Raw genomic sequence first — 15368 nt, 5'->3', positions numbered from 1 at the left:
CGTGTATGGCTCCGTCTGTAGATATTTTGGCCTTGTGTGCTTTGGTATGGACCGGACCAAGATCACCGCCACAAGTTGACATACAACACATTTGAGTACAGTAGGGCCTCCTGACCCACCTGCACAAAGCCTCTCAAGACCCCTCACCACCTACCCCCGGCCATATCGCTGCAACAGCTCTCGGTACAGGATTGATTTTTTCCGGTTGTATAATTTAAAGACTTTCCTTTCAAAGGAGAGCAGGGTTATGACTGCAATGAAAAAAGGTTAAAGAGCAGTCATCATTTTACTTTCTTTACTCCAGGTACATTATTTTTTAGTCCCGTGTCCGTGTGAGCTGGAACTCTCAAGCGCTAGCATTTGGGCTTCTTCTGTTTTGTGCAGCTTTTATGTGGACGTACCCAGCAGGTGTGTGACCCCGCTGCTGAGTTCGGCCTCCAGCGACTTGAGGACAGGTTGAGGTGAGGTACCTCAGCAGTCAGAGTCACGGTTACTGGGACGCTCGTGCTGAAAGGTGGAAAAAAGGAAGAGCAGATGCCGCTTCCACCAGAGGTCTGGAGATTGATCTGTGGCCAGTCGATAGACGTTGCCAGGAAACAGTTTCCTGTGTCCATCGCTCACCTCCTCATCATCAGGGTTGGTGTGGGGGGGCAGTGTCTGGTTGGTTGGCGGACACAGCTAATCAGTGTTAAAAGCACCCCCTCCCTCCTCTTCCTTCTCCTCCCCCTGCCCTGCTCTTCCCCGATACTACAGGCACATCAGTGAGTGCTTAGACAGTCAAGCGTCTGGACAGGCTCCGAAAAATGCAGACTCATTGATAAAAAGTTGTGTATCAAGTAAATTTTTTATAAATATAATATTTCAATCCTCATCTTCTTTCCTCTGTAACCTCCATACAGAAAGCCCACCGGGACATAACCACTTCAAAGTGAAAAGCAACAACTTTAAAGTTGAATAAGTCGAGAGCACCTGAGTTTTCTTTACTTAAAATCACAGTTTCAGCAGTTTGAGAGATTCTCTGTAAAGGTGACCCCGACTGGGATTGAATTCAGGACAGTTGATCGTCTCAGGACAGCGAGCAGAGGAGGAATGTCGAGAGGTTTGGGGAGAAATCCGTCAGGGTTGATTGATGAGTGTGGGTGTGCGTGGACTTAATCAGCTCTACAATAAGCAGGGGCTGTTTTCCGACTGTAAATTTCCCACACTGACTCCATCCCACCCCTCTTCATACTCAGCCCAGCCCTCTAAGCCCCAAGGGGATCATAATAACAACAATGGCCTTCTCTCTCACTCCCTTCTTCTCCTTTCAATCTCTCTTTCTCCTCCCCCCATTATGTCTCTCCCATATACACACACAAACACATTATTCTCTTCCCGAGCCTCACCTTCCTCCCCTCCCCACCCCTCCATCAGGAAATGAGTCCAGGCCAAGGTCCAGCCTTACGCAGCAGAGCCTGTTTTTAGATCCACCTCCTTGTTCAGCAACATTCAACACTGTGGAGGGTGTCACTAAAGCAAAGACACTATACTCTGTCAGGTTTTGAGTTTGTGGAACAAACACTTGGCACTGGGAGGACACATTTATATCGAAAGTTGCAAAAGACTTGAGTTGTTCTATGTTAATGCCTTGATTGTCTCGAAGTACGGGGCCTTGATGCAAAGTTTGGACAATTTTAGGATGTGGCTGAGGTTGTGTGAGCTCTCGTCTCTTTCAAGATGTGTTTGCCTTCCTGATTCAGCCCTGCTGTTTTGGCTCTGAGCCCGGGATTTATACTATTTTTTTATTTTATTTTGTTATATGAACATCTCTGTTGAAACTGTCACAATCATTCAGAAGACTGCTTTGTCTGTGCTCTCCACTCTGTATTTGTTGTGTTCCCGCTTCCTGCGATCGCAGTGTATCCCCACACTGCTCCACACTAATGACCACAAGGTTCAAACCATTGCATCTTAAATGGCTGAAATGATGTCAGGAAACAAAACAGATCAATAAATAAAACTGAAAAGATCACAGAGAAAAAAATCAGTCCAACCTGACATAGAGTAAGACTGTGATCTGTTTCACAATCACTGGGGATATCTCTGTGGCTTTTGATGGCTCAACCCCCAAAGGATTGTGGGTTCTCCCTTTTCCCAGACTGCATCTCACCTTGCCCATTGAGCCCATGCACTCTGAAACCACTCATCTGAAATCATCACTCAGCCAACTCATCCGCTCACCGTGGAACAGGACGGAACAGGAAAGATGGCTGACAAATGACTTTCAGCGTCCGTGTCTTCGCTTTTTCCAGAGCGAGTGCAGCGGCTCTGATTGAGCTTCAGACGAGCATCGAAACTGACGAGCAGCCCACTTAAAGGAAACTGCTTTCATCCACTAACTGCCGCTACAGTAGATTTTATCGGAGCCAGTGGATTCTGTACTGACCGTCAGTACTTAGCATCTCACACTAGGTCCTACTTACCTTTTGCCTTCATTACTACCTGGGTAATGGTTAAGTGACTTTCTGAACAAAAACACCTCATCATCATCCCTGATTGGGTTAAATGGTGGGGAAAAATACAAAAAAAGCAGCCAATCAAAACATGAGGTTATTGTTGGTCCTTGATGATTTGTCTTATTTTACTTTTAATTTGTGATTATTTTATTTCCTCTTTTTTGTTAATAACATTCCAATTAGATTTTTTTGGGATTGGTTGTTAGTGGGTGTTGTTTTTCTGTAGAAAATTTAAGATTTTATACATACGTGTTGTTGTGTGTTCACCTCTAGTTGAGTGTGTTAACAAGCCATGCTGGACATGTACACATTAAAAATTGCTCTGAAAATAATCAATGTGGTGCTTTTTTAGCTTTTGGGCAGAACAATGCTTTCTGACCCGACTGAAGAGAACTGAGTTACAATCCTGTGCACTCACGTACATGTACACACACACACCCTCACTCTCTTCCTGCAGTGAGCTAACTGTCCATAGGGCCTTACTTCCTGTCCCAAAGGCAGCAGAGCGGCCTTAGAGTCTGGCACATTTCCAGCAAGCCACATGAGTGGGGAGGAAGTTAGCGAATAGTGTGTAGAGTCTGTAGGAAACTCACCAGGCAATGGTGTCATCTCACTGAAAGGAGATTCTTTGTTCATGGCACCCCTGTGTGTGTTTCTTTCTAGTTAAGTTCATCCAACCACCAAAAGTATAGAAAAGAAACTAATGACAAAGTTTAATGAGAGGGACACTGACGTAATTGACACCAAATGATGCTTGTTTAGTCTTCATCGTGACTCCTAATGAAGAGGTTGAGCTGTGAGCTGCACGATTTTAACAGAAAGAAAAGGGAATTCATGACTGGGATGAGGAAAAGGATGTTTCGGAGAGTCTGTCTGCCTGTCCAGTATTAAATAGTTGAAATTAGTGACAGATACCAATGATGGACCAAAACTTACTGCTTCATTACCCTGTCTGTGGCACTCAGCCCTGTGCCCCCTTACTTCCACTGAAGACATAAACAATAAAAACTGCAAGAGAGTGTATAAGGGATCGACTTTATATAAGATATCCATGTTCACAGTAATGGAGAAAGACCCAGACTTTTAGTTTCCGTACAACAATCAAGGTAAAAGGCACAAAGGCATCAGTACCACCAAGCTTTGAATACACAAACAGCACTGGACTTGAAGAAACTCTTCATTAAATAAAATTCGATATTAACTGTAAAGACTCAAAATGTGGCTTTGAAAAGCTGAAGGCCATAACTATAGCATAAACACAATAGATTCCTATCAGCTCAACCGTTTGGTTCTGTTTTGTACCTCTTGAGGTGAATTTGTGTGTCACTAACTAAATATGTTCCACTATAATCACGAGCTGCTTGCTAACTGCTTTGCAATGCTCATCCACTTTACATAAACACTGTACCTGGAGACTGTGAAAGGAAAAACAAGTTCAATTAGGCTAAAATGTTTGACAGTAGAGTGAAGTATGAGTAAAGTTGGCTAACAGTGACATATTTTACTTTATGGATCAACTGTACAGCTATGAAATTGATTAAAACAGCTTTAATGAGAAAAGTACATTCGTGTAACTGTTTGGAATAACTGGTACTAACATCTAGTGGAATGCGCTGGTCCCATGTCAGCTTATTTATCTGGACCTGTTATAAAACAGGAGATGGATGGATGCACTACCTCTGTATAAACGTACTGACCTACTTTCAGATGCACTCTCAACCATTACAAGTCTGACATACCTCGTTGCGCTTTGTAAACAAGCTATTTAAATGCTTCATTTTGTGTGTGTGCATGTGGTATTTTAATATGTTGGCCTGCTTTGCACCTTGTTTACATGACTTTAATGCTTCCCTGCTGCTTATGTGTTTGCATGTGAAGTCTGGGTCTGGCCTGGATCACTGCTTGTTAAACCTATCTGCTCCAGTTATCACCAGGTGCACCCTGCAGAGCACCGTAATTACTTGCAGCTATCTCTTTCCTCTGGATAGAAAATGAACTCACTTTCAGTCCCACAACACAGGAGTGTGCACGCACAAACAGTTAATCACTAGCAGCTTCGGCAAGTTCTCTGCTGAAATGTGTGAAGCTGAACCACCTGTTTAACAACACACCTGTTGGGCATTTTAAGTGGTGTTTACGCAGGGGCTAACTCCATGTTAGTAGATGCAAAGTAAAAGGGCATGACAAAATATTGTATAAATATGTATTAAAGATGGGTTCTGTCATTTTAGGTAGTTCCCTATCACAATGATATATATTCAGGTGCTAATTTCCCTGTTAAGACTGGTTTAAACTATTTCATGCTTTAAAAATGAAGTGAAACATCATGATTGACACCTGTGCCTGATTCACGATTGCTTGAGGGCAGGTGTCGGTCGGACCTCGCTACTGCTGGCTCCAAATGTACAAGATGGCAGTGCTCATATCCAGCATATGTTGGCTTCATTTCTGGAAAGTGGCAGGAAGAGGAGGCATGTTGTCCTTCTTTATTTACAGTCTATTCTTTCCACCAAAGGTTTGCAGATCATCCAGTGAGGACCTCAAAGCTGAGGTTTTCAGTCATGACAAAGACAAGGGATGGCAAAGTCAAGCAGGTCGATCGACCTATTATGTTCAGACCGAGATATCTCCACCATTCAACATTGGTGGTCCTCTGAGCTTTGCGGATGAAGCCAATGACTTTCGAAAAAACTTTTCCTCAAGCCCAGTAAAATGCCACATATGTTTGAAATGAAATTTACTTCAGACATTATAAATGGTCTGTATTTATATAGATAATTTCTCTTCATTCACATTCACCCATTCACACAAACGTTCATACATTGCATCCATGGGCAGCATTTTTCTATGAGAGGGGACGATTTGTGTGTTCAGTATCTTGGACACTGGCATGCAGATTGGGAAGAATGGGATCGAACCGCCGACCACCTAGTTAGAGGGCGACTGCTCTATGCCCCTCAGCCAGAGCCGCCTTGACATTCATGTCCCCCTCTTAAAATCTTTTTAAAAGTTTGATCGTCTGCCTTTTTATCTAGTGCCATAAACACATTAGTTTATGACTAAATAACTACAAAACAAATGGCAGTTCCCATCAGCCTCGGATGTGTTTTGTGTTTATTGCCAATTATCAAATAGCAGTAATGTAACGCACACAGTGAACATATAGTTTATGGTTATTTCATAGAATCGGCATGTTCGCATTGTCATTAAAAGTTTGCATCATGTTTCCTGTATGTTTAATAGGTGTAGTCTAACTTAGCCATCTTAAAAACACAGTTTCCATCCCCCTTTCTCCTTCACTCTCATTGTTTCACACTTAGATATTGTTGAGGTAACATCTGGAGCTGTAGTCGAGCCTGGCTCAGGGGTTGTGAGGATAGATGTGTCATTCCCTCAGCAGACAGCAGATGTGCTGCCACAGGACTGCTCAGGGTCACTACTGTCAGAAATTTACTTGAGCCAGTGTTTTGGTCCTTGCCACAATGCTCCTAATTCTTGTAAAAAGCTGGTGGGGGTGTACACATAATAGCTAGAGCTTAGCATAGCTACACTTCTATTGAAAAGCGATACACAAAACTTCAGTCTTCAATGTTGTAGTGTTTTTGTCTCCGTCTTTGGGAGATGGCTATCAAAGACAGCCTGCCAACCAAAACCACTGCCACTCTTTCCCCCATTTAATTTCCTGTTCATTAAGTTCTTCTCTTTTCTTTGTCTGTTTAACGATCAGTGCTGATGCTTCTTCGCTTTCTGATAAAGACCAGAAACCAACTCCACTGATGCAACTTTAAACTATCGTGCGTTCATCTCCGCTTCATGAAACCATCTTCAATTATCTCACAGACCCTGTTCGATATCCACGACATTTTACTCCATAGTTTCATACCATGTATATATTTATATATGGTGAGTAAAAAAATGGTACTTTGATAAAGTTGTTTGCTGAAAAGGTCATGTTCCCTCTAAATCAAACCTGGGTCTTGAAAATGTCAAATGAGAATTCATGAGTGATAAACTTAAGACATTTTTTGTCACAAAGTGGTGAGACATAAAAATATATTCTGTTTTACCTAGTCGAGGTCAGGAGCTCTTGACAGTTTCACAACCTGTGCCACTCGTATATCAAAATAAATTTTTATAACATAATAGAGATTTTTATTTTTTCATGATTTAGATGGTTCAGACTGTCCTGGATTGGTACCTCAACATCATGCTCCCATGTCACAAACTGTTTCATGGATTCACCGTCATTTGGATTATTTTAAAGTAAAAACTACAAATTAAATTCTGCTTAAATTCTCTGTTGAACAATAGACCAAAGGATTGTGAAGATCAAAGTCTGCAGGCCACCCAGCGGCACAGGAAGTCCCTCTGGCTCAAATAACACCTGGAAGTTCCATCTGGACACACAAATATAAACAGGTTACCATGCACAGATGCAGGTGCCTGGGTACACATGCTGACCGTGTTGGTAGAGCAGATCATGTGGTGGATAATGATCCTTAAAGGCTCGTCACTATTTGCTACGGTGTTTGTTTTATTCTCTAAGAAGGAAACTGTTGCTTCAATAGCAGCTCATTCGAATTTCACACTCGTTTTCACTTCTCTGAGCTGCCAAACGCAAAACTAGGTCAGTGTTTACCATTAACTGCAGCAGTCTGTCGTTTTAATGCAGCAGGAAACACACTCGGTATATGTACTGTGCAGATCCTCAACAAGCAAGTGTTTTTATTGACAATTCAGGGGGGGGGGGGGGGGTCTTCTTTTCCTGAGAGAAAGCTCTGACCCTGTCTCCACAGCAGCAGGCTCTTCACTTCCCACAAGCCCCTTGTGTTATCAACCTTTGACCTTCACGGAACCCAGAGATGAGACACTCTCAAGATTAATCCTCCCTCATATCTGTGAAGATACTGTGTTCACACTACTCGGGGAATGAAGAGGCATCTAACTCATAATTTGGTAACAGAAGCTTAACTGACTCATTTCGTGATAATGACATAATGAAAGAGATTAGTTTGGATGGAACTTAAAGGTGGACAATGATTTCCCTCTCCCCGAGGTCTCTTTAATTATTATACACTTACATCACTGTCTCTGAGATGAACAATCACACTGAGAACATCCCTCTGCCTGGGGGGAGCCGCTCTGAGACAAGCTATCAAACTGCTTTCAGCTCACGCATCCACTCCACCAGGAAATGGCATAACAGCCATGAGAAGACTTACCTGGTCATCATGTTCTGCTGACTTTATATTACTGTCTCTAAACTTTTATTGCGTCCTCCATCAAATCTTGATGTGTAGCGCTGCACTGTGATTTGTTATGAAACGTACTTCCCTCATCTGTACAATAAAACCTGCAATGTGAGTGTGTGTGTGTGTGAGTGTGTGTGTGTGTGTGTTTGAAGATCAAACCTACACAGAGTCAGGTTTCACACTGATGTTAAACCTATTATCATAACAACCGCCAAGAAAATCATAAAAATGATGCGATGTAATAAAGTTAATGAGCAAAACATCACCAGGGACACATGGTGTGTGTGTGTGTGTGTGTGTGTGTGTGTGTTTGTGACTGTGTGTGAGTGTGTGTGTGTGGGTGGGTGGGTTGACCAGGTTTTACTTATGTTGTGGGGATCTAAATCTGTTTTCCCACTTCTTTTGACATAATGGAGACTTGTAAACCATAAAGTTAAGGGAAGTGTTTTAAAGTTAAAGTTTCGGTAAATTAAGGTTAGGGTTATGGTTAGGGTGAGAGAATTAGTAACTATGGTCAAGAATAGTCTTCAGGATATCAAATTAAGTCAATGTAATGTCTAATCATGGAGAAACTGCTCCCAAGGGGGCCGTCCTCCGCGATGATAGAGATGAACTGAGACTAGAAGTGGTTTGTGTGTTTGTGTGTGTGTGTTTGTGTGCTTGTTACTGCAATGACAGAAAGTATTGGAGATCTACTGTATTTGTTTGTGTCAATGTACAGCTCAGGACTACTGGTGTGCAACAGAGTTTATTGAAGTAACATTATTGTTCCTTATCCTACTGATGGATATTTAATTTGACAGTTGGTTAGTTTGGATTGTTTACAACAAGTCAAAATGAAAACATGTACAAATGCTCAGAAAACTTGAAAGATGTCAAATACTAGAAGAAACTAAATAAACAATAGCACTTAAATCCAGAGTTCCAGTGTTGCTGTTTTTTTATCCCATGTAGTCGTTGTGTGTCCATGGTCACTTAAAAACAGACGATCTTTTTAGATGAAATTGTTGCAAGGATGTGGCCATGTGTGATAAGAGTGTTTATTACAGGTTATACAGCTGACACTGCAGAAAACCCAGACAGACACGCTAACATACTGAGCGTCTGGATTCAAGATCACTCAAACATTCTCTAGGCATGATGTCTGGCAATGTAACAGCTGCTAGGGTGGCACACACACAAACACACACACACACACACACACACACACACACACACACTAAGTACTTTCATCTGGAGGAACCCTGCATCCATCAGGTCAGGGACATCTGGAGCTGGCAGAGTCCAGTGAGAGGCAGTGGTACTGGGCCGCTCAGAAGGAGGAGAGCCTGTGGTGCTGAGGAGACTGGAGATGTTGTCATGTTTTCCAGGCAGCTGCAGGAATGGTGGGGCAGACTTCTAACTAGCGCAAAACAATGCCACATGGAGCAGATGCCAAAAGAGGAAAGGCATGTAAATGTGCCCCGAGTGCATTTGTGTTTGAGTGTTAATATCTGTGAGGAAATGAGAACCTTTTATGAACCAGGTGGAGTCTTATGTCACATTACTCATGATTGGCTTTACGAGATGAAAAAAAGGGATTATTCATATTAGGTATATCAAGAATAAAGTTAGTTTGTTATGTTGGGGAAATTATTTTTCATTTCAGAGTTAGAGGAACAGATCAATACAGCTGTCAACGGGTGAGTGGAGGGGTGAAGGTAAAAAACAGCTCTCTAATGTATCTTGTTTCATTCATACAAACAACAAATTTCAAACAGCAATAAGTCATAGTAGTTTTCCTCAAACTAGCTTTGTTTGGAATTAAGAGAGAAACATGCTACTGCTCAGTCTGTATGCAAACTTAAGCTAATCACCTTTCTACCAGCTCTGTACCCAATGAACAGGAAGCAAATAAAAGCTTCCCTCTCAATATCTAGCTCTAAACAATACAACGACCTGTAATTTGATATTAAAGCTCAATTAATCCATAGAGACTGATACTGTAGGAATGAAAGCATGCATTTCGATTCTTGTCATTTCGCATTCTTCATAGCACAAGACAAGACTGCTTGAACACACAAAACAGGAAGACGTCCTGCACTGTCAGCAGAAATAGATCCAACATCCTGTTTGTAAGAAAAAGCAATGTAGGAGTATGGTTCTGTTTCGAGAGACATTAGCATGAACATCATGGACAACTGCCTGCCTACATGTGGCTAATGAAATATGGCTGCTTTTTCAATTTGCGTCTCATGGGGATTTTTATAAGAATGAGTCCTTCAGTCTCTACATGCAACAGCCAGACTCTGCACTCACCAATCCTGCCGTGACAGAGATAAGATTTCTTTCCAGCTCGGGCCTCTGCATCTTGGCTCCCATTCTCTCTCTTTCATCTTTTTTCATGGCAGAATCACATCTTGCCTTGCTTCATCTCCCACTGTCATTCCAGCTCATTCACCGCGCCGCCGAGCGAATCTGTTCCCTCCACGTTTCGGCTTTCAGCTCCGTCAGATTCCCCGCCCGGGGCCAGAAGGATTCCTGTGATAACATCCTCAAAGTTGAGATATGCCTGCAAACTGACACACATGAAAGCGAGCAAAGAAGAGGCTGCGAGTCAGTGAGAGAGGGCGAGCAAGAGTCTGACTTAAAATGTGTCTGTTGGCAGTTCTGTTCCAATTTGTCTGATTTAAAATCCTGCACATTACAGCAGCAGGGGAAACTATTTTATTTTATATTATTTATAAAGATGAAAAAAATCTTTTTTGATTTACAGGTTTTTCATTCATCAGAGAACATATTGAGGGGAGCCCTGCTTTAGAAATGTCCCCGGCTGTTTTTGATGTCTATAACTTCACTCATTTTCTCTAGACAGCTGGTTATCAGGCTCTTCTCGCCCCCTCCTTCCACCGGCCCAAACTACTGTGCATTCTCTCATGTTTCCCTCAGAAGAAAGGATTCTTGTGCACAGTGAGAGCAGTGGTGCTCGACTCTCGCCTCTACATGCATTCCAGCCTCCATCTCATCTAGCCCGGGGGTGAGTGTATCGAGACAATGGCTTCAGTCTTGATGGACTCCTGACTGGCTGAGTGGGCTGAGGAGGTGGTTGCTTGTCTATCTGCAGTCTATGACTTTCGAGCAGGCTGACAGGGTTGATAATCAGTTAAGTGTGGGTGTTACATGGAGCTCTGGTTTATGATAATAGGCCTATTTCAATTTTAAACAGCCAATCAGTTTTTTCATGCATCTAACTCCATGGAGTCCAACCCGGAGGTCGGCCTTTAGCAAGAGGTGGATGCAAAGTGATGAAAAGAAAAAAAACAAAGACCTGAGGTGTCTTAGTTCATAATATTCAGATTCTGACATCATTTGATTTGTGAGCATTTTACACAAAGATATGCCTGCATTGATTCTCTACGTGTCATAACGTATCTAGCATTCCACTCAGGAGAGGATTTTGATGCACTTTGAAAACTCTGGTTGTTTAGGTTGAAACCTTGTCAGAATGGGACTGATATAAATTCAGAGTGACTCCACCTGCTGTGCACCATGAAGAGCAAACCTAGAAACAGTTTACAGCAACCTTTCAAGTCCACAGGAGTTAATGTTGGACTCCAGTAATATATTATGGCTGGAGTGCTACTTAAATGTTTGAAGTACTGACTCTATGGAGGACCATACATGACATAAGTAAAAATAAATAAATGTATAAATAAATACAGAAATAAATAAATAAATGAATAAATAAAAATGGAAATAAATAAATAAATACAGAAATAAATACATAAATATGTTAATACCAAAAGAAATGTCAAAAGAAATGTCTTAAACATATTTTAACATTTATTTCTTCCCTGATACATTTCCTTTGCATTTGCAGTGTCCTTATGCTAATGAGAAAGGCGGGCCTAACCGCAGTCTCATGCAGGATTGGTCACAGGAGTGTAATGATCCAGCCCTACTACTTCTGCCTTTCAATGCTGGTGTCCAGTAGCTGTTTGCAGCGTTGAGCCAGTTCACACTTAAAATGAACTAGTTCAAGTTCAGAGGGTTAGTTAAGGTTATTTTTTATTGGGATGATTTAGCTGTCAGTAGTCCTGACTGTGAGCGTCACGTCTCGTGTTGTACTGAGCACAAGGAGCGAGCCGAGAGGAGGAGGAGGAAACAGAAACTCCAGCTCGGTACAAACCACCTGCAGCTTCTGCTGTGATCATGAAGCCGCTGATCTCTGAGCAGATGTGACCAGAGAAACTCTGTGTTTCCACTGTTTCCACTGTTCCACAGAGTCACTAACTGGCTGTTGCACGGTGAAGAGCTCAAGTCTCAGTCACTGCCCGTGTCTCTGAGCGAGTGTGTGGCACAGCGCAGGGGCTGTGTGTGTGTGTAGCTCAGTTGACCAATCCTGCTCGAGACTGAGGTTAGGCCCGCCTTTCTCATTAGCATAAGGACACTGAAATCGAAAAATAAAAGTTGGAATAAATGTGGAAATAAATAAATAAATATGGAAATAAATGCAGAATTAAATAAATCAATGTCTTAAACTTATTTCCACATTTATTTATTTATTTCCACTTTTATTGCAACTTTTATTTATTTCCACATTTATTTATTTCCACATTTCAGTGTCCTTATGCTAATGAGAAAGGCGGGCCTAACCTCAGTCTCGAGCAGGATTGGTCAACTGAGCTACACACACACACACAGCCCCTGCGCTCCGTCACACACTCGCTCAGAGACACGGGCAGTGACTGAGATTGATCTCTTCACCGTGAAACAGCCAGTTAGTGACTCTGTGGAACAGTGGAAACAGTGGAAACACAGAGCTTCTCTGGTCCCATCTGCTCAGAGATCAGCGGCTTCATGATCACAGCAGAGGCGGCAGGTGGTTTGTAACGAGCTGGAGTTTCTGTTTCCTCCTCCTCTCGGCTCGCTCCTTGTGCTCATTACAACACGAGACGTGACGCTCACAGTCAGGACTACTGACACCTAAATCATCCAAATAAAAAATAACCTTAACTAACCCTCTGAACTTGAACTAGTTCATTTTAAGTGTGAACTGGCTCAACGCTGCAAACAGCTACTGGACACCAGCATTGAAAGGCAGAAGTAGTAGGGCTGGATCATTACACTCCTGTGACCAATCCTGCATGAGACTGCGGTTAGGCCCGCCTTTCTCATTAGCATAAGGACACTGCAAATGCAAAGGAAATGTATCAGGGAAAAAATAAATGTTAAAATATATTTAAGACATTTCTTTTGACATTTCTTTTGGTATTAACATATTTATTTATTTATTTCTGTATTTATTTATTTATTTCCATTTTTATTTATTCATTTATTTATTTATTTCTGTATTTATTTATACATTTATTTATTTATTTATTTTTACTTATGTCATGTATGGTCCTCCATACTGACTCTGTGTAGAAAATGAAGGCTGTGGGGAAAAGAAAATCTAAAGAGAAAACGCAAACTTCATTGTCATCTGAATACAAGGCAGTCATCTAAATGACAATAAATCACAAAGAGTGGTGTAAAGAGAGGATTTTGCAACATTAATTTGTACAACTACACATATTTGACAACTCAACAACTGTTCCTCTATTGTTTGTTAGGTCTGTAACCCAAAAAAGAGTCCCGCCTACATACATGGAGAATGTCAGCATAACAAACCTAATGTGTGGTGCCTCCAGCGTTCAATACTTGCAAAAGAACTAGCAAAAGATCAGCAATATAAACAATATTTGGACGATATCTCAGGTTTTACTATTTCTCTAGAATGGAATAAACTAAACAGATTCAGTATTTCAAAAGCTGAACTAAGTAATTCATCCCCGAAATTATATTTTAAATGGGACGTATTATGGAAATTCCACTTTTGTAGTGCTTCTACACGTTAATTTGGGTATCTGGCATGTCTACCATCCATAAAACTCTGGGAAAAAACAACTCCCACGATTTGTTGTGGTTCCTCTATGTCAGATACGATACGCTAGATGGCGCCGAATGGGATTAAGACCAGAAAATGCGTCATATTCCAACCATGCCCATGTAGGGAGTCTCGCTAAAACAAACGAAAGACTGGATACAATTCAGGGTTTGCACAATCGTCCAGTCCTGATGTTTTCCTCAAAAGACTGGGTTGCAATTAGTTAATGTTATGTACAATATGGAACTGAGGCCACTAAGAACTCTCAGTCAAATCAATAACAAAAGGTCTAATTTGATGATGTGGTGAAGCAGCTTGGGATCATGCTGGTTGTGTTCTCCACCACCATCGCTGATCAAAATCGACATCATACAACTCAGGCGCAAATCATGTTCATGGAGGAGGTTGTGTAATTCAAGTTTTATTCATGTAATGCAGAAAAATGGTAATGTGAAAGTTACTGCAGAAACGGGCAAAGCCCCTGGTGGATATGAGGTGAGTAACAGATGACTACAATGAAGCGTCCTTTTGCCTTGAATAAAAAGGTGGATTTCTCTGGGTTTGAACATTGATGAAGACATTTTGGACAATGTGAGTAGACAGGTAATATATATATAGCATAGTTCTAGTTATTTTTAGACATTTTAATGCAGAATTGTTGTTATTAATTATATCTTTGAACACTGTGAATCAGGCCCTTGCTGATACACTGGCTGACGGACTTGATGACTTGCTGGCCGGCTGAATAGTAGCGTTGTCCTCACACTGTGACCCATTTAAATTACATCCTTGCAACCACCGGGCCATGTTGTCAGCACAGCTGAGGGGGAGCGCTGTTCCATCTGACATGTACAGTCTATAAACTGCCTGGGGCTGTCCTGTTGGAACAGCAACACAAACATGTCTGTCTGGGAAAACGAGAGGAATGCATTGTGAAGTTCAGGTTTGAGAGAGGTTGTTACTGTGTTGGTATGTTTAACACATGTTTAACGTATGGAAAAAAGGGGTCTATAGTGATTAGCAGAGCTTAGCACATGCAGTGAGCCTGTTGATGCTTAAGGCTAAAAATATCCTTTACTGTAAAGCCTAACAAATGTGTAAATGGTGACAGTTTGGAGGTGCATGTGTCTCTTTTGGTAAATGGTCACTATTTATATAACTGTTTCTAGTCCTGATGACCACTCAAAGCACTTTACAGTATATGTTATTACTGTTCACACATTCACACACACATTCATACAGTGCCCCTATGGACAGTACTTTTTTCTATGAGGGGCACGTTGGGGTTCAGACCCTTTGGCATGCACATGTGGAAGACTGGGATCGAACCGCAGCAGTAACTAGAAGGAGGACAATGGTGTAAATTAAGCCGTTTTTCAGTCAAATTTGAATGTCGGGGCTTGCGGACACTTGGATGACACCACAGGAGCAGAATGGAGGCATTTATGTGTTTTTTTATGTATGAAGTGATCAACATTTACTTCAATTGCGTTGGATTTGGTTGCAATGCTGAGATGTTAAAAGTATTTTGTGGACTCGAACTCTTCACCCACCCCTCAATCGGCATAGTGGTGAGTAGATAATGAGGGAACTCTCATTTTTGGATAACCTATCCCGTTAAGTAAATTTTTCATGTATCTGTACTTAAGTAGATTTTCAGGCACTTTTCAATTTTTCTCCATGTCATATATCAGCAAATATCTGTGCTTCTCA

This window comes from Platichthys flesus, chromosome 1 (genome assembly GCF_949316205.1).
Source record: "Platichthys flesus chromosome 1, fPlaFle2.1, whole genome shotgun sequence".
Taxonomy (NCBI): domain Eukaryota; kingdom Metazoa; phylum Chordata; class Actinopteri; order Pleuronectiformes; family Pleuronectidae; genus Platichthys; species Platichthys flesus.
The sequence above is the reverse complement of the archived record's forward strand: the minus strand, read 5'-3'. Positions refer to the sequence as shown.